General features: G+C 38.7%; 1 long non-coding RNA gene across 2 annotated transcripts in view; it reads left to right on the top strand.

The window, feature by feature from the left end:
* The window catches only part of LOC146585725 (uncharacterized), a 55,516-nt gene that overhangs the window by 18,136 nt on the left and 17,929 nt on the right, over positions 1-19,451 (top strand). The window contains exon 1 of one of the 2 annotated variants that reach the window (XR_014897948.1): positions 7,922-8,082. The exons of the other annotated variant lie outside the window; for it this stretch is intronic. This is a non-coding gene — a long non-coding RNA (uncharacterized LOC146585725). Of the gene's footprint in view, positions 1-7,921; positions 8,083-19,451 lie in introns of those variants that run through there. 2 annotated transcript variants of the gene reach the window in all.

Below are 19,451 nucleotides of genomic sequence, written 5' to 3'. Positions count from 1 at the left end.
AATGGTATGTGAACATCAAGCAGCAAGACTTGGACACTGCCTTATCAGTGAGATGAAAAGAGCAAATAAACCCAGCTTCACAAGACCATAGCAGCTATAATATCTCTGTCCAGGCCTATTGTTGTGTATCCAGTAGAACAAGCAATCCAGTGCTTCCGTCAGCCTCACATCCAGCTGCCATCCAAAATGTACGCTGTATGACCCAAAATGTCACTACAGTTAAGGCCAGACAGAATGTGAYGTAAGAGCTACCTTATAATACAAAACTGATTCACTGAGAAATTGATATTGTAGGAAAATAATTTCCTGATTTAAAAAAAATCTGCCTCATGAAAGGTTTTTATGCTTATTTCTAAGTAATATAGAGTATCTAGTATACTGTAGGTACATAGTATATCTACCTATTCCAGTACCAGACACAGCACAGGAAATGCAGACAACCTTCTCATAAGGCAAATGCATCCATTAGATAGTGGAGCTTTGGTACAGTAACATGGACCTTTGTACAGAATGAGAACATTCACGGCTTGCTTTGTATACGGGTGTGAATGCTCTCATCACTCATAAAAGTTCAAATATTTTAGAAATCCTACTAAGCTCTCTGCTTTAGAAGCAAAGAGTTCTTTGCTCCCTCTCACTTTGGAAGTGAACTCCAACCACTAAAACCTCTCTTTCATATACAGCGTGCATTTCCCTTAGTAAGTTTTCTATTTGTTGTCSTTTTGGTTTCACCATGTGCTTTCTCCTTCTTGTATCACAAAATAGTAAGTAAAAGAGGCTCATTTCTCTCCTCCATAGTTTTTTTTTATATAGTACACAAATTTCTGTTATATCTCAGATCTGTCTCCTTCTAAGCATCAAATTGTTTTCTATCTCTTTATACACAAGCATCAGACTCTAGTAATTTCTAGAACCCCTATATTTCTATCAGGCTTTTTAATYTTGGTAGATTTTGTTTTTACTTTTTTACTTTAAAGCAGGTAAAAAGAGAATTGAGCATATTATTTCAGGTGAGGACACTCTTAGAAAAAAGCATAAAACCTTCCACACATTATCTGATCAACACACTTAACAGCTAGCTCTTATCTAGGGAGCTGGTTTTATTATTAGGATTCACCTGACTTCAAGCAGGCACAATTAAAGAGCATAACAGGAGAAATCAACCTGAACTGACCTATACACTTATTTTTTAATTAATTTTAAAGTACATTTTCAATTTTTAAAAATGATTGGTGTGAGAACAGCAGAATAAATAACCCATATTACACACATTCAAATCATTTGAATTGTTAAATGTTTTCTGTAGAAAGTCATAATTGGCTAAAACATTTTAGCATACAAGAATATAAGGACTGACTTTTCTGTTATTTATAACACTTCTTTTTTTCCTCATAATACAACAGATTTGTGTGCACATGTAAATTTGTGTAGTTGTACTATTCCTTGCTAACATTTAGCAATGCATACATATACATCTGAATCAGTATAATAACTGAACACATTTTGCAGAGGTAACAGTATTTCATTTGAATTTAAATGTCTTGTTTTGAATAAGCAGTTATATTATGGAGCTAAATCAGTCGGCTTAACAACAAAGGGCAGTATGCTGATGAATTATGCATGTTATCTGCATTTTCTGCCTGCTGATAATTGACAGGTATCATGGCACCTTCTACAAACTTCCTGTAATTATATGCCACATATCAAACACTGACTTATGTGTAATGGTCCCCCCYCCATACACACACACAAATGTTTTTATGTTTTATTTAGAGCTTACAGCATTTTTAAATTTTATGTTTCTCTTACTCTGGTTTCCAAGCTGTTTTGCCACTCAGCCATTCAACAATGTTAAATTAATAAGATTTCTTCAGCGTTAGTTTGTCAGAGTCACTCATCCAAGCTTTTTCCATACTTTTTATTTGTTTTATTTGAAAAAATTTAGTAAAGATAAACCAAAGAAATTTTTCCTTTTAATTGTCTAAGAGAACTAACTTGCTGTTTCAAGACTTGTAGTAAAATAGATAGTTCAGTCTTTGCTATCAAGTTCCTGTCTTTAATAACAGATATATTTTAGACATTACATAGCTGGTTAGTTAAGTTAAAAAAAGAATGTCTTAACAGAGCTGATTAAATAGCTAGTTCCTTCTTGGTAGTATATATTTAATTGAGAGGAACTCCACCATAGCAAGGACACATTAATTGGGTAGCTCCGCAACCAGACTCATTAGATGCAATGCTTACTGATTAAATTTAACCACTACTGGGTATCTTAGCACACGGTTCAGAATTACTTTTCTTTTAATTCAGTGTTCTGCTCCTTGGAAGGAAATTAATTTTACTGAGAATTATTTTAATAAGCCTGTGATAATAAAGGTATAATTAAAAAGGAGTCTTTTAGTTACCTTAAAGGGCTTTTTACTTATATTGCCTTAAATACCCAAATTTAGATTTTAATCCAAAAACCTACATTCAGTAAATGATATGCCTAGTTTATGTAAAACAGCAGGACTAATATATACTACAGAACAGTTACTTACTTTCTATTATCTCATCCTTGACAGTATTCACATGAAATAAAACCCAATATTCACAGAAAGAGATTGTGCATAAAGAAAAATAGATAAATACCTATTTTTCCCCACTAATTTAGACTTAATTTGTCAACTTCTTCTCTAGAAACCAAAGCTTATACTCTTATCCCATATCATTGACTAAGTTAAGTTTTGAGGTTCATACCTTAATGAAAGAAGTGAACTGATACAGTGCTTCTCAGTGAATTAAAATATATTATTAAATATATTTTAATATGAAGCATCTTTCATCAAAAACACTTAACAAACTGTCAAAATATGATACCTTGAAACTCTGGTAGAAGGTGACAGCTTGTAAACAGTCAGTGATGTTAAAGGAAATAAAATCTACTACCACCAGCTAGTAACATCTCTGCTCTTCACTAAACTGAAAGACAGAAGTTCAGGAAGGAGCAAAAAATGACAGTATTTTTTTTTTTCTATCAGGCATGATTATTTGCCAAAAACATTTGGTTTTGTGGACCTTGCTTGCTTGGAATAAGTCAGAACTCTAAAAAGCAAAGAGTAGATAAGTGAGACAAAAAGTAGAGGGCAGATTTTTAGCAGTTGTTGGCAAGTGTTTATAAGAACAGTTATCAATGACCATATGGTCATAAACATAAATTTAATTTTTAATAGCTTAGCATTCGAAGTAAATCCAGAAAATTCATAGAGACAAATAGAAGCATTCTGCTATGGGGTGCACTAACTTTTATATTACTATCCCTACTTTTAGGCCCGAAGAAAAAGATACTGCTTAAACTTTTAAAAAATGTGCCTTTAAGCAGAAAGTTATGAGGTACTACAAACATGATTGAAACAGAAATGAACATGCTCCTCTCAAATTTTTATTTTATATTACCACCAATGTACCTAACACTTTTGTACAGATTTTTGTTTTTTAGATGCTGCTCATCGAGCTTATCCGGAGGCAGCACAGCTGCTTTTCCCAGAAGCTTTCCCTTTTCCCAGAAGGCTATTGTCTTCATGGGAGAAGCTCTCCAAACTGTTTAAGAGGTATTCAAACTGCAGTAGGAGGTTAGGAAAGCAAACAGGCTGGGGTGCTTGAGGGACGCAAGACTTCCAGAATGTCCAAGGGACACATAGGAACTACTCTTGGAAAGAAAATGGCAGATCAAAGACATTTCTGTAGGTTGCCTTATTTAGACAAACAAAATAAAGATTAGGAGAGGACTGGTTTAATCTTGATAAAAACAAAATCCAAATGTCTTTAACTTTGTATCCTTCTAAAGAATAATCAAGCAAACATTCAAAACAAAACAGGCTCTATGATTCCTTTTCATCTTGTAACGATCTCCACACCTGTCAATCTGCTTAGCGTAGTCTAATTTGTTTAGGGCTAAATAATACAACACTTTCCTCACAGGAGTGGTACATATTTAGGCAAGTAATCTTGTGAAATTAACAGGACTACTCCTCTAATTAAGAGGTTCAAGATGGGACCTTGGCAAATACCTTATCTATAAGTATTCACATCAAAAGTGCTTACATAAGAGGTTATTATTATATTAGAGCAGTGTTATCTGATTTTCTTTAGTGGAGGTGGGCCACATCACCTCCCTCAGGAGCACTCATAGGGTCCAGCAACCAGTCTTTCCACTGTAATATGGTCAGAAGAGAGTCTGTTACCTACTCTCATACCACAGGAATAGACCTGTCACATCATGGGTGTGGATGGGTGCATTTCCAAGCATATAATGGAAGATACCCAAAGCCGTTAGGAAAGAGGGTGGAACAGTTGCTAGAGCAATTCCCTGGCCAAAGAGAATGGCCCTGGGAAAGAACATCATGGAACAGCCCTCGGCTGAAACTCTTCCGATGGGCTGGGTATGACTTGCGAGCCCTAAGTGAGTATCCCCCACACTAGACCTATTTCTTTTATGTTTGCAATCATGGATCATAAGCTACTAGGTTGTTCAAGTTCAGGCTCGTTATTCAGTTTGTGATCATTTTATRCACCTGGAAAAGGGGATAAATGAAGATCCATATTGCCTAACTACAAATGCTACACCTAAATTGAATTTTCCCTTGCAAATAATCTGCACATAGATAGAATGCCAGTCTCTTAAATAAGCTCATTCGTTAGAGAATTCCAACTACTTTCCTCTCAGCTACAAGTAGCTTCTGACAGGACTTACACCTATATCATTTTGTGAGTAGGTCTTCAAAGAGTGAATTGAAAACACACTGGCCTATACTTGCCCCTAGAGAATAAGCACATCATTTCTGCTTATTTTGGCACTTCAGTCTACCAACAAAAAAGTCTCATAGTGGCAAAGCAGGCTGTCATTTTGATAGCAGGCTGACTTGATTAATATAGTTGCGAAGCTTGTTTTGCAATTCAAACCTTGTCAAACCAAATCCAAAATGAGTTTCTTGGATAAATTACAATGTAAATACTGAATCAGAACGTATTTTCTGTAATTACCAAGCAGTTCTGTAAAAGGAGCCCTAAAGCCTGATAATGCTCCCCCAGCAAATGACACCTTTCTGGAACATTTCAGTACTTGGCATCAGGAGGCTGATGGTAAGTTTGCATGCAAAAAACCACCAGCTTCAGGCCGACTTGAAAGTGGCTATGCTCTAGTCAGCCCTAGTACTACTCTAGTGGGAGATAGGAAACTCAACAAGCTAATGTCTAAAGCAAATGGACACATTTCCTATCCTCTATTTTTCATTTTAAGACCTTTCTTACCTAGACACACTTCTGTCAGATCAGCCCAGGCATCAGCAGGCTTTGCTCTTCATTGTTACTTAAGACAGCAGCATTTTAACTTAACCATTCTCATTCATTGTATGCTTTTATTTCAGTAAAAAGAAAAAGAAACATATAAACATCTCTTATTTTTGAAAAATGTCTATAGGCAAGTGTTGGAATTTTTCTCTTCCTGTAAATCTGGCAGTCAGCAGTCAAATCTTTTAAACAACTGGTTTTTGGGATAGCTTGCAACCTTGATGTCTGCAGTAGCTTTGTTTATTGGGGGCCTGATTTTTAAGTTGGGGCAGCTTTAAGTGTTAAAATAATTCAAAATAGGGCCCTTGGTTTTCCATTAATATTCTTCCCATTTAAAATAATGGGGTACCAGTTCATGGCCAAGATCTCTCAAATAATGACTGCCCTGAATGACTCTAATAAAGCGCAGCAGCGTGCACAGCAGGTGGAAACATTCTGAAGGAAGCTTTTTTCAGTCCAAAAGTAAGGATTGAAACTGAATGTTTCACAGGAATGTAAAAATTTGGACAACAGCAAAACAAATTCCTGTGTTTCTAGTGCGGTGTAACTGCAGCAGGTGAGCAGGGCAGAGCCAGGGGGGCCAGCCGGCAGCCGCGTCCCCATCGGGCGGAAAAAGGGTTTCCCACATCCCAGGCCCACGTCCTCGCACTGAGCTGCGCTCAGCCCTCCGCGCTCGCCCGCTGGGGACATTACACTTCGTATGAGCAAGCAGCCGTCGGGGCTGTGGGACGGGCTCCCGCAGGGAGGGTGCTCGCTGGGGGGCGACGCCGGCTGAGGACGCCGCGCGGGGCCGGGTGCGAGCCTGCCCTCGCCTCCGCGGAACCAGCACACCTGCGCCACGGCTTTGCGGGGGGGTGTCTTTCCTGTTTCTAAAATGTACAAGGATCTATCTGTCCGCTGGCAGTATACGTATAAACACCTTTTTAAATCTTTCACAATGGAATTGTTGTTTTCCAGCCAGACTTATTCCTCACTAGGACAATATTTACAGGCCATTGGCCACCTTGAGAATTTTCTGGAATTCTCCAACTCAGCTGTCAGCTCTGTGTTACTATACATCTGTAGTACTATATTTCACTTTAACATAACAAAGAGGGAAAAAAAATCCTCTGTCCCCCAAATGTTTCCTCCCATGCCAATAAATGTCCTTGTGCTGATGATGCTTAAACTAGGAATTTATGTATCATTATATTTCAAAGATGCACTTTAAGTATTTACATGTAACAACTTCCTGAGTAATACAGACTGTACTTGTCCAGAGCTGTTACTGCAGTACATTTTTTCAACACCCAATTACTACATGCTTGCCTCAAGATAATCTGTGGAAATTTTCATGAGAACTGCATTAGTCTCGATTTCTACAAGATGTTATCAGAATCAAAACAAAAATTCATTAAATAAATATACAGTAACTTTATGCCAGTATTGTGTACCACTTCTGGTTCTACGTGATGCACAAGTTTCACATTTCTACTTCATCAGTATCCATCATATTCACAGATAGTCTTAAAACCCAGTATATATGTAAACCTATGGAAAAATGATATTAAAACACCTATGCCTTAGATGTGAAACATCTCTAAGTTTGTTACATAAAGGAATGGAGAAAAGCATTTAATAAAAATACAAGATTATTAAAAGCATCAAATCAATTACTGTATTTCCTTGCCTGTGATACCATAGGTTAAAACAGCGTCACAGTTCTCTGAGGAGACAATGTAGGAATAGTCTGTGCTTCCCTGAGACATTTCAGATTTATTGTGAATTTTTACTTTAGAATGGGTAAAAGTAGGGAGATAAGGCAAGTTTAACAATTATAATATTAAAAAAAAATACTCCTGTTTTGGAAACAAGGATAACAATGCTGTGTTTATCGGTGACACCCTGCAAATGAAAACAACCAGTCTGCTTTCACTATTAAAGTCAGATGAACAGAGATCAGAAACAGCAATACCTTCAGGAACAGCACCATGGCGAGTTTAACATAATCTTAGTATCACCTTTAAAACCTGAAAAACCCAAAGCACAGCTTTACTATTTAAGAAATCCATCCAGTTAAATTGAAAGAAGTGGAGAGAGCCCAAGCACTAATTGAGGACTTTGCCCAACAAGTATGAAAAGGCTAAATGCAGTGCAGAGGAAGCAGTACAGCCTGCAATGTATTCCACACACGCCCCGCAGTGGGGGGCCCAAGGAGAACTGAGCGTGCTGGGGAAAGAACACGAGAGGAAATGCTCCAGGTAGCAGGAGTTCACACTGCAGTCCGGTGAAGGCAAAGACAGGYTGTGTCTCACACACCACCTGACCTGACACTGCTCATTTCCCGTCGTTTGTTGTATGTGGTACCTCAGCACCTACGCTTGCCCATGGACAAGGTCCTTTCTGCCTCCCATCATGCTAGGTGCTATCCATGTGCCTGAAGCACGCACAGTGTGAGTCCTAGAGTTAAGCTGATATCAAGGCATTAATAAAAGAAGAAGCAAGTCCGACAAATACAGCAGCCGTCTTGAGGATTTTTTAGAAAAGACTGCACATAATAGTTTAATTTCAGCCTTACTTCATTCAAACTTAGTTAAAAGCTCAAAAAAGTTGCATATGTACTGCAAATAAATATTTTGCCAAGAACATTCATCTGGTTGGGCCAGCTGAAGGTTTGGAACATTCTGAGTAATGCAAACAAGTCCTAATTGAACCTATAATGATTGAAGTTGTAACAGATACTACATAACAGCGCCAGCTGATAACAGCTAGCAGGTGGGTAGACTCTTGTGTGCTGTGCAAACCCTGCTCATTCTATTTTCTCTTTAATTTCCACCTTTAACTTCCTTTTAGTAAAAGTTGTTATACCATGTCATAAATATAGAACATTTTGGGGTAGGAGCTGGCATTTTGGTATGGATTTTGCGGTCTGTGAAGTCCAAGTTTGATTTTGACCCATAGGTTCTATTGTATTACAAAACACCATAATGACGTGGTGGATTGGAATTTTACTTGAGTAAGGACCACAGAATGTAGTCAGTGCCTAGCCTTTGCCTTGGTCTGTAGGTTTGCTTGCAGAAAAGATCTGCAAAAGTGCTTCAGAAAAAATATTCACATGCAATAAAAATATCTTCTCTTTTTGGCTAGAGATTTTTGGAAGACACTGAACACTCATTGCAGAAAAAAAAATAATATAGTATAAAACTAATCCTCTGTATTTATTCTGTAGAGCTGACAAAAGTGTTTTTTTAGTATTAAAAACAATAAAAACACCCCAGAATAATCCAGATTTTAAATCATCCCCAAATTTTAATTTTTACCAATTTCAATAACTCCCTATTTCGCTTGTACCAGAGACACTGATTCTACAATCAGAAATGTAGTAGCTCCCATTTAAGATTATGTATGCTTTACTTATATATTGTAAGCACCATCTTCTACTGACATTGCAATTTAATTAGAAAAGCAATATACTCTAAGAGAAAATAATGATTTGGTTATCTCTGCATCACTGAAATCTGAGACCTAGAATATATATGCCTTGAATAAATTCATTGTTTTAATATACCTGTTCTGATCTGAGTCATATTAACATATAGAGATTCAGTTTTTGTGTATCAGTTTAGCAACATTTCAGCAGCAAGACCTAGGCAAAATCACCAAGTAATTTCCATTTRTGAACAATCTATTTCATTATGCTTAATGCATTGAAAAGCTTCACTTTTTCTGTAGAGAAGTTCATGATTGGGATTGAGTTTTGGGGTCTCCTGCGAGACAAATCTGTAGGACAATAGACACTATTATTCTGCTAAGGTTTGGGATTTTACTTTTTTCCATTTGACAGGAACAAAGAAAGGAGGCCTGAATAATTCCAATTCAATACCAGATTTGTTGGTCATGAAACATAAATTTTATAAATAAAATAAAATGAAATATATACAAAAATTAAATTCTGGTGTCAGAAGAACTTTTAGCATCTTTCCTATGACCTGCTGTCATCAAAAGGGTTTCCTATTTAATATATGGTGATGGTTGGTTTGTGCTCAATTCCAGGCCCACCTCATCTTTGGATGTCAAAACAATGTGGATATTAAGCAGATATAAGATGTTCCATACCTTACAGTGGCAGAGTGACTCAGTCTTTTGTCTGTCTTGCATATATACATATATATGTGTGTGTGTGTGTATACATATATATATATATGAGTGTATTTATAGTCAAGAAACCATTATATGCTCCTTTTCTTAAATATGAAGATCACTGACATCTACCTAGCTGTGTAATTATAACATTAAACTAACAAATGAGATTCATGTTTGGTGTATATGAGAAATGAATACTCTACTGTCTCAAATGGAAATATTTTAATACATTTCTTACTTCACCACTTGGTGTTACCTTTCCATAGTCCTGATCTGCCCCCCATACCATCCTTGCTGAAAACACATTGGGATGCAAAGCAAGATATCCAGGGATCATGGACGCCCCTTAAAGACCAAGGGCACAAGCAGTTCATCTTGAGAAAGGGAAAAAAATATATCTGAAATGAAAAGCCAAGGATCTGAATTTACTCCTTCTGGTGGTCTGCCAGGCTTCACAGCATGCACATTATCTGACTACGTACCTTCACATAGTGTCTGGGTGCAAGACTGGGCTTCTTTGTCATGCCTCTTGCGGAGCATTTAAACCCATTGTTGCATTTTTCTAGGCTCTTGCAGGATGTGTAACACAGTATAAGAATAAGCAGTTGCATTATTTTCTTAGTGTCATGTTTCTTTGCTTAAGTACAAATATCAGGTGCCATACAAGTTGCAGCACTGGTTTATATTTGCACAGTAATTGCTTAAGTAAATTACAGCGCATGAGTAAGCAGAAGGGGAATAGAGAAAGGACTCGCTTACTTGGATTAAAGTTTTCCATTGCCTGTGTAACATGCGCTTATCGCTGGGCTTGCCTTAGAATGGATCCTGATGACCCAACAGCATGACACTGAATTATTTTGCATTATCAGTTTGCTGAGGGCCCCACATGACTGGTTATTGTCAGAGCACTTGAAGTCAAGGAGCAACTGATTGCATCCATGGCTGAGAATACCTGCACTCTCCATTTCCTATTRCTTCTTCTGCATTCCTCTCTAAATCTATGCTAGTTGTCTTTAAAAGCTCACACCTCCCAGTGCTTATGCTTGTGATAACAGGGTTAAAGAAGTCAGAAAGGCTAATAATTTCTTAAGCAGAGATGGGAAGATGTCCTAAATAAAAATAAGATGGTCTTCAAATTACCTCCGTTACTGGATATGGAACAGAAGAGCTGGGAGGAGAGGCTGGGGAAAAGATACTGKAGTTACATCAGAAACCTTCAGTTTTTCACTCTCACTTGTTCGTTGCTGAGTTTTGTGGTGATAACAACTGGTTTGGGGCTACCACTGAGGGTAGGCAGCACTCTCAGAAAATAACTGCAGTTTGGGGGACATCTCTAAAGAGCCTTTCAGCTAAATCTTTGCCCCAATATTTATACCACTGTAAATCATGTTGGCCAGTACAAACTTAGTGTCACCAACAATGGCAGCAAGTGTTCATATCACAGAAAAGAGGTCTTGAAYGATCATTCAATACTTCCCCTTACGATATGTTCAGAATTATTTTCAGCAGCATTTTACCTGAGTGCACTGTTTTACATCTCTCTGGAGCTCCATCAATAAAGACCTAATGTTCTGCTTCTCCAAATGCCTCTCAGATATTGAACAAAACATAATATACATCACAAATAGTGAACTTCTAATGTTCTCTCTTGTCACTGGCTCTCTCTCACTCCAGCTTGCATTAATCTCTGTTACTCTCTTGATACTCTTCTGTTATGGAGCTTAAAGTGTTCCTGCTACTTCACTATGCAGAGATAGATAAATAAGAGACTAAGGGGAGGAATAATAGCTCTGTAGTGAAAATGAATGTAGTCTTAGGTGCAGGTGGAGTCAAGAATTAGCAGATGCATGTACTCCCAGTCACACTGCAGAAAGAAGCTTATGCAGTTAGATTCATGCTAAGATCTTTTGTGTGATCAGCATCAAAGCAGTCACAAGTTTTCGCCAAATTTCACATTTTATTTCACTTCTCTGTCCTGATATTTTTGGTTATGTTCTGCAATGAGACTTGAAAGTGGGAATGAGGCAGGGGAAGCTAACGGGAGCTGTAGGTTGTGACCAAGATTGGAGATGCACGAGGGCAAGGGAGGGTGGCTAAGGAGCTACAAGAGTAGTTGGGGCTACCAGGGTAGGAGCAATGAGAAAAACTCCAGCTGGGAAACAATGTGTTGTGATACCCTTGCTATGAGAAGCAGAAGGTTTCAGACCAATAGCTGTGTACAGTCAGAGATGCCCCAGGTATTCAGATCATACTATGGAAGTACTCCTAATGAAAGCCTGTGGCAATTTGTCATTGGCTTACTCCTACAAAAATACAAGATGCATATATTGCACACTGAATTTGGAGAATTTTCTGACTTTCAGTATTTGGTTTCTCAATCTCAACATTACTTTTACTTCATGGGCATATACATTCAGACACATTTAAGGAAACTTAAGTAAAATTACTACTACTAACTGAAAAGACATATTTTCAGTTTGTCCTCAGAGTGCCACGTTAAATCTTTGACTTGCTTAGAAAACTAGAAATGTGTTAAAAATGCATTCAGACTTAATTTGATAAGATATTCATGTTTTAATGGACAGATCTCAGAGCAATTGACTTATAATGAAATATCAAACTTGATACCTTTTTAAATTTTTCTTTAAAAAAGACCTCTTAAATGTGTTTTTTTCATCTATTTCTGGGCATAGTTAGCATTACTGATGGGCTGTATGCTCTGCTGCAGTTTATTTCCCTTATAAAAAGAAAGGATCAGGAGCCACCCATGTCTAACAGGGTAGTTTTGAAAGTATGAAGTAGTTTTGTAGAATAAAGTTATTCTCTCAGTCCACATTCTTCCACACTCTTTCTGCTTTCCCTACTGTGAATATTCTTCCAAACAGTTAGGCTGAGTCTGCTCAGTACATCATTTGTTGTCCTAGGTATCTCCATGAATAACAGGCAACAGAGGGAAAGTACATGTAGCACAAAGTGACACCTCTCCCTTTATTAGATACAGATGCAAGGAAACCCAGTCTTCCATAAAGAAACTTACACCTTCAGTAGAGCAGTTCCCATAAAACAGCCTGTGTGTTGCAGGCAAAGGGGTCAACTATTGACTAGGAGTTATCAAAACAAAGTCCATACATTAAAGTAATATAGTTTCCTGTTCCAGTCAGCTCAGCCTTGCTGTCTTTTTAGGAGGAAAATCCACAAATGCAGATCTTCTTTCTCAGCAATACTGAGCAGATCCCAATTATTAGAAGCTACTTTCTGCATATCTTGCTGGGTAAGAGGGTACACAGGTACCCTCTTTTTCATGAGCATATTCATGAGCTTTCTACCTCCTTCTCATGAGCTGAAAGACTCTCTGATTAGCCACTCTAGCAAGATCTCTTGACCAGGGACCATCTTTTCTCCCTTTTGTTTTGTAACTAGCTAGCTTCTCCTGTGAATGGAGTGGATACCTCTCACTTAGCAACAACAGTTCTTCTATCCAGCCACCATCTCTTCACCATGTTAGCCCAAAGTCATGGCTATCGGCACCAATCAATTAGGAAAATAACAGTAGTTGACAGCTCTTTGATTATTTGGTGAAAAAGCAATAGGATTGTATATGCAAATAAACTTATAACTGCTGAGGTATGACATCTGATATCTAAACCACACCCTCTGAAAACTGAAACTATTTATGAAGGTCATAAAGCCAGAAAACAGAGCCACAAAATTTGTAATACCTTACCTTTGGGACCATCAGACATCTTCAACCATGGACCCAAGCAAAGCCCTTACCCAAGGGAGCCCTGGTTGGGTTCCCCTTCTGAGCTGTCACAGGACAGATGTATTGAATCCACCTTTTGAACTCTATTTGCTTTCAAGACAGTTGCATCTACAGATACTCTCTACCTTCATGCATCTTCAATGACTTTCCTCAGGTGTAGGTGCTTTCTCTGGTACATCTAGAGATTATGCAGTTTACAACATAGCCGTTCCAGCTCCCAGTTTAACTCTCTGAGGATTATGTGGTAGGTAAAGTATTTACAGCCTTCACAAACAAACTTCTTGACCATGCAGTCACCCATTTCACTCACAGAAAAACACCAGAGAGTTAAGAGGCAAAAAAATAATAATATCCAGTATGCTCAAGAGCCTTTTTCCTTTTGTCACTATCCCATGGGGGAGTTCAACCCCTTCTGCTCCCCAGTATTCATGCTCGCTCTTCCAGTCTGGCCATGGTGTGAATTCCTCCCCTTCACTGGATGCAGTTCTCCTTCCTCTTTTTAAAACTGCTCACCAAAGGTTATTAGCAGTCTGCAGCTGGTACTCTCCATTGCCCAGGCAAYACTACTTCATTGGTTTTTACCCTTCTAGCACTATTTCAGTTTCTCAGACATTCTCTATTTCCTGACTTAAAGTGGACAATTGAGGTTGCACTGAAATCAATATAGAGTTTGTAGAATGGAATAAACAAACATTGCAGGGCTCCCTGACCCGTCACAGCCAGGGCTCCCTTCAGAGCCTGGGTTAAAGCCATGTGTGTTGCCTTACACAACATTTAGCAAAGAAAAACTGCTCAGAGAACAATCATTTGGAGGCTAGTGTGTATTTTTTGCACTGCCTCTGAGGAACATGAAACTGCCCACATAATTAAGGAAACTATGGCACATTCAGTTTTATTCTGGTCTTAATTCTCATGTTTGCCTATTTTACCTCTTCAAAAAATAATTATGGCTGTATGTTCTATTCACCAGATTATTTGTTTCATTTTATCAAACCTGTTTTTCTTGTTACAATAGCATGTGATCCATCAACTATTTAACACAATTAAGAAAAAAGAAAACAGTAACTCTGCAAGTGCACACATTCCAGGACTGTGATAATATCACAAGTCATAAGAGCTTTGCTTTTCAAGAGAATATCATTTTGTCAGAATGACTGGGTATGGGTGCTTTTGGGTTAAAAATGAGCTGTATATTTTTTGTAGCATTTTTTGAATACAACTTTGTGATTCCCTTGCATATACCTTTAGGATAGGAAGGAAGTTTCCTAGTGCTAAAACTACTGTATATAAACATGTGACTAATTATACTAGAGACAGCAGAACTACTGATGGAAAGCACAAGTTCTGAAAATGAACATTTCCAGGATCACCCCAGTATGCACATGTTGACAGGCTGAAGGAATTTGAGTTGCTTATTCTAGAAACTTTCTTCCTAAAGTTCCCTTATTAGGCAACTCAAAGTGACTGTAGCTCAATTCATTAAAGATCCTCCTTTTGCTTTCCAATATGATTTGCAGCAAGTAATTTTGACTCAGTCATGCTGACCTCCAAAGTGCAGCTTTCCTGACTTGCAGTATTGCTGGATTTCCATAATAACTATACAGCCCATCTCATCTTAAGGTGTCTTGCATAGCTGATGGATCAGGAGATATATATTTTTGTGATTTTATCTCTGCTGAATGCATTCAGGATAATACTTGTATAATAATTTGAAGGTCTAGCATTTGCTGTTTCTATTTATGAGGCATTATTTAAGGTTGTGCTTCAAAAGTACACAGCACTTCTGTGTTTTTGTCTCCTTTCCTTCCTGGCTGTTGTATGCCAGGTATTTTTGCCAGCTTTTCCTGCTGGCTATTGCATGCCAACTAACTTACTGCTATGGCACAGAATATACCCCATCTGTCACAAGCATTTTAAACAGAGTCTAAGCTGAATGTTGAATGAAGCCATGCCTTATGTAGAGGAGTTTTAATTATTCTCCGGTCTGTGGAATAGGGGAGTAGGGCCAGAATGAGGAGGACTGGGTTGTCAGGAAGATAGCTGGAGGGAATCAGAATATATCATTACCTAAGGGAGTGGTATCCTCAGTCTTCATCTGCTTTAATTCCCTCACCAGACACATCAAATGACAGTGCTGTAGGGCTTAAAAAAATTGGGGCAAAGCTGGGGCAGCGGGTGGCTGATAATGACAGCCTGTCTAGATGTCTGAGTGGCAGACAAGTGGAGAGAAAGAAGTTTGCAGTATGGGCTAGCTAAGGTGCAGTGATAACATATTTGTTTTTATCTTCCTTCTTTCCTGAGCAGAGTTTGGCAGCTGGTTAAGCTGGCTAGCTCTATATGAGCTTTTTTTTTTCCCTAAGAAAAGTGAATTTTGGCAATTTTAGCTTGCCCACAAATGATTGCTATTGCCTAGTGCACAAGAACGAATGACTTGAATGACTCTTGATTTATTGGCAGAAGTGAGAGGCAACTACAGTCTTATTTCTTTCCACACCTCCTAGAAGGAAACCAAAGTTATGCATTCACTGCATATAGAATTACTAGGGGCAAAGGAGAAGCTCTCTAGGAGGGGACACGGTAGCAGTACTGCCAATCCATCTCTCATGTGAATAATTACATCTGTTCAATGTCCGTATCAGTATTTTCATGTGGAAATCTCTCTCTTTCCTATTCCCATGGCAAAGCTGACATGCTCCTCTAGCTAGTGAGGAACATGCGCATGCTGGCACCATGACCCTAAGCAATCTGCAGACCCCCGTCGATGCCACCCTGAGCCCTGTGAGGCCAGAAAGTGCTGATGCTCCCAGTGCAGCTGCGAGCCCTGGCGCTTCCCACAGATTCTCAGAAGGAGATGAGAGGTGTCTCATCAGCTCAGGACTGCCTTTCCTGGCCCAGACCTCTTTGTGATTACAATAAGCTGGCAGTAAGGAGTAGGTAGTGTGGTACTACCCCATCATGTTAGCATGGAAGAAAATTCCTGATCAAAAAATTTTAACATCTCCAGTGAAACAAAGTAGATTTGGGAAGTAGATGGGGAGGAAGCATACAGAAGCATAGGGTTTCTCTTACTCAGCTGGGCCTATCTAAAAGTTAGGCATTTAGCTGGGGTAGTCTCCACCCGCAGTCAAAGAAGAGAAACAGGCATTTCCAGAGACACATTCATGCCATATGAGACCAATCTCTAAAGAGGAGTACCTGTGGCAGGTGATTCATCCCATCTAGCACTTTCTGCATAGACTAGAGAGTGAGTCTAGACAACTAGGTGTCCAATTTGTAGATGGCAAAAATTAGGTGAGATGAAGTTCATGCGCTATAAATAAAAATAAATATGGGATGTATGAGTTTCCTTTTGAGACTATCTCCCAGCTGTTCTTCTACAAAGTTAATGATGTTGAATTGATTTTTTTCTTTTTTTAATGTCAACTCTTATCTGATGCCAAATATTTATTTAGTAGCTAAACAGGTCACACTGGCTATTATAGATCTGCCTGTTGATTGGCAGCAGTTTTGTTTCCACATAAGACAATTAATGCACCATTCCCATCCTGTGCCATACTAGCCTTTTAATCAAAGACTATCACAAATATCACAGAGCCCATGACATCCTGGGGAAGGCACTGAAAGGTTTCTCTCTTCCACTCCCTGCTGTTTCAGCATCCAGCAAAGAATTGCTCAGATGTAAAGGTGGCAGGCCTTATATAAATATATCATGTAAAGTATACAGATTCTCTGAACTTACCCACCACTTTAGATTTCCAAGTAGATTATTTGTGATGATAATCCAGCAGGTAATTCCTTACCAACAAACTGTGTGTAAAACACCCACTGCCAATAGTCCTAACTTCTGCTCTCTTAGTTACACATCAGGTAACACTGCATCTGTCTGCTGAATAGATGCAGAAACACACAGAGAGTAAGATCTGCAGAGGAACTCATTTCTGTCTTGGTCTAGGACTGCAGTCAACTTGATGTCATGCAAAGATCAAAAAGCAAATCAAAGAGTAAAATGACATTTCCTTCCCTATATGACTTACAATCTCAATTTAAAAAACAAACAACGGGTAAGTACAGAGGAGACTACAAAAAAATGGCAATAATGGTCAGCGTGTCAGGCAGTATACATTGCACATCTGTAGCCTGACTTATTCAGACTTCTGTAAACGTCATGGAAGAAAAGAGCTTGATGCAGACAATCTGTCATTCTTCAGAGGCTTACAGTGGACTACTGAACACCAGGACAAAATGCACTTTCTCAGAGCCAAACACGTAGTCCTCCATTCCTTCAGAGAAACAAGATGCCCTTCCAGGACAAGTTTCAGGAGAGTGATTCCAAAATGGCATCTTTTGTTGCCCAGACTAAGACTTTTAATTCTCAGCAAAGGACAGAATTTAAAACATACCCTCTCTTTGGCAGTGCTATTGCCCAGTTTTGGCAGCTCCTCACTCAGCTGCCTTCTATAAATCCCACTCGAAGGTGCCAAATTTCCAGCGTACCCATGGATCAAACTTGGATGTTAAAAATGCCAATGGGTGCCTACAACTTAGGAACTATGACCTTCAGCATTATAATGTCCAAGTCCCTTTTTGGATATAGTCCAAAGACACTCAAGGGCCATATGGAAAGAGAAACAGGGGCTGTTTACATGTATTTTAGGTAGGAAGGACATCCTCCTTCTAGGCTGTGTCAGGTCACGCACTGTTAGTTTCCAATCTGCAAAAGCACTGGATGCTAAGTCCCTCTACCCCCTTCTTTCTAAAGAAAAGAAAACAAAACACCAGCTTTACAAGAGGATCCATAGGTGCACGTGCCCCAGTAAGAGCACGGGCCAAAGTGATACAGATTTCAAACAGGCCATACTGCTAAGTGTGACAGACCCAGGAGAAGCCCCTCATAGGTGACCACTGCTGAAACAGTCTYGGCTCAGAGAGGAAAAATGTGATCAAAGTGCTAGTGGCTCATGAGGGGCCTGTATATTTTCTATGAATTTGTTGCAAACTGTGAAACTCCAGTAGAGGGTTTATTTGCTTCAGGTAAATGTCTAGCTTAATATTCAATCTTTGCAATAATCAGAGAGCATGCAAATATTTGTAAGAAGCAAACAAAATGGCCACAATCATCTCTTTCGTATTCAAGCAAACATTTTACATCTCCCTGTTCCCTTTATCCTGTCTTCAGATATGCATTGCTCAGCAGTAACATCTAGTTATGATTTATTTATTTATTTACTTGGTTGGATTTGTGTCTCACAGGAATCCATATCACCTATCTCAAGGCAAAATCTAGGAAAACATAAGGTTGTGCTTAAAATACAGCTTGTAAGTCACCCACAGAGTGGGAAAGTGTCCAACATGAAATTATTCTGTTCTGTCCTTCATTCACAAGTGGAGAAAAGCTTTTAAAGCTTTAAATCAAACTCATTATACATCTACAGTAATTACAGGGAAATTATATTATCAACTCATAAAATGAGAAAAATGTTCTCAGCAGAACTATTCCCTTRCACAGAGCCATGCATTAGTCTAGGTCCCAAGTAAGTTTCATACTGAGGATTTTGGTGCCGTGTAAGTGGCTATTTGTCCTGAGTCTGCCCTGATGTGAGTTACGTCTTTCAATCTGGGCTCTACACACAGTAAAGGTAGCACTTGATAGGTCACTGCTCTATTTCAGTTCAGCCCAGGGCCACTGTTCAAGGGGAGAATATAATGTATTGTATCTTGTCCTCAGTCTCTCAGAGACTCCCAAATTGCTAGTCCCTTCTGTCTCTTGTCTTTGCAGTGAAATAAACATATATTCCAATGATTTAAAAAATACATTCTTAAACCATTCATATCTGCACTTTCCATTTCACACTGCACTGCCAAACTGTGCAGGGCTGGCCCTATCTTTTGAAAAGTCAAAGACATAGAAACAGCATATAATTTTCAGAAGCCAAAGACCAAAGATCAGAACCTCTCCAGGGCACATATACTAACTTATTCAGGAATGAGCAAACTCTGCTTTATCCTGTTGTTCTTTGGTTTGTGCAGAATAAACATTCCAGACTGATACACATCATGCACAAAGGCCCTTTTCCGGCTCAGGGGAGCAGGGATAGTACTGTGTTTTGTTTGGTCATAGACCTGAAAACAAAAGGCCTCATTTAGAGATATCACTCATTTTCCGAGCAGCAGCATAAACATGATCTGCACTCTAAAAATGGCACTCAGGTGTGTTTCACTTCTTCAGGAAAGCTATAGG

Source organism: Rhea americana, unplaced genomic scaffold, assembly GCF_003343005.1.
Source record: "Rhea americana isolate MKP2758 unplaced genomic scaffold, rheAme1 scaffold_77, whole genome shotgun sequence".
Lineage (NCBI taxonomy): Eukaryota > Metazoa > Chordata > Aves > Rheiformes > Rheidae > Rhea > Rhea americana.
The sequence above is the reverse complement of the archived record's forward strand: the minus strand, read 5'-3'. Positions and strand labels throughout refer to the sequence as shown.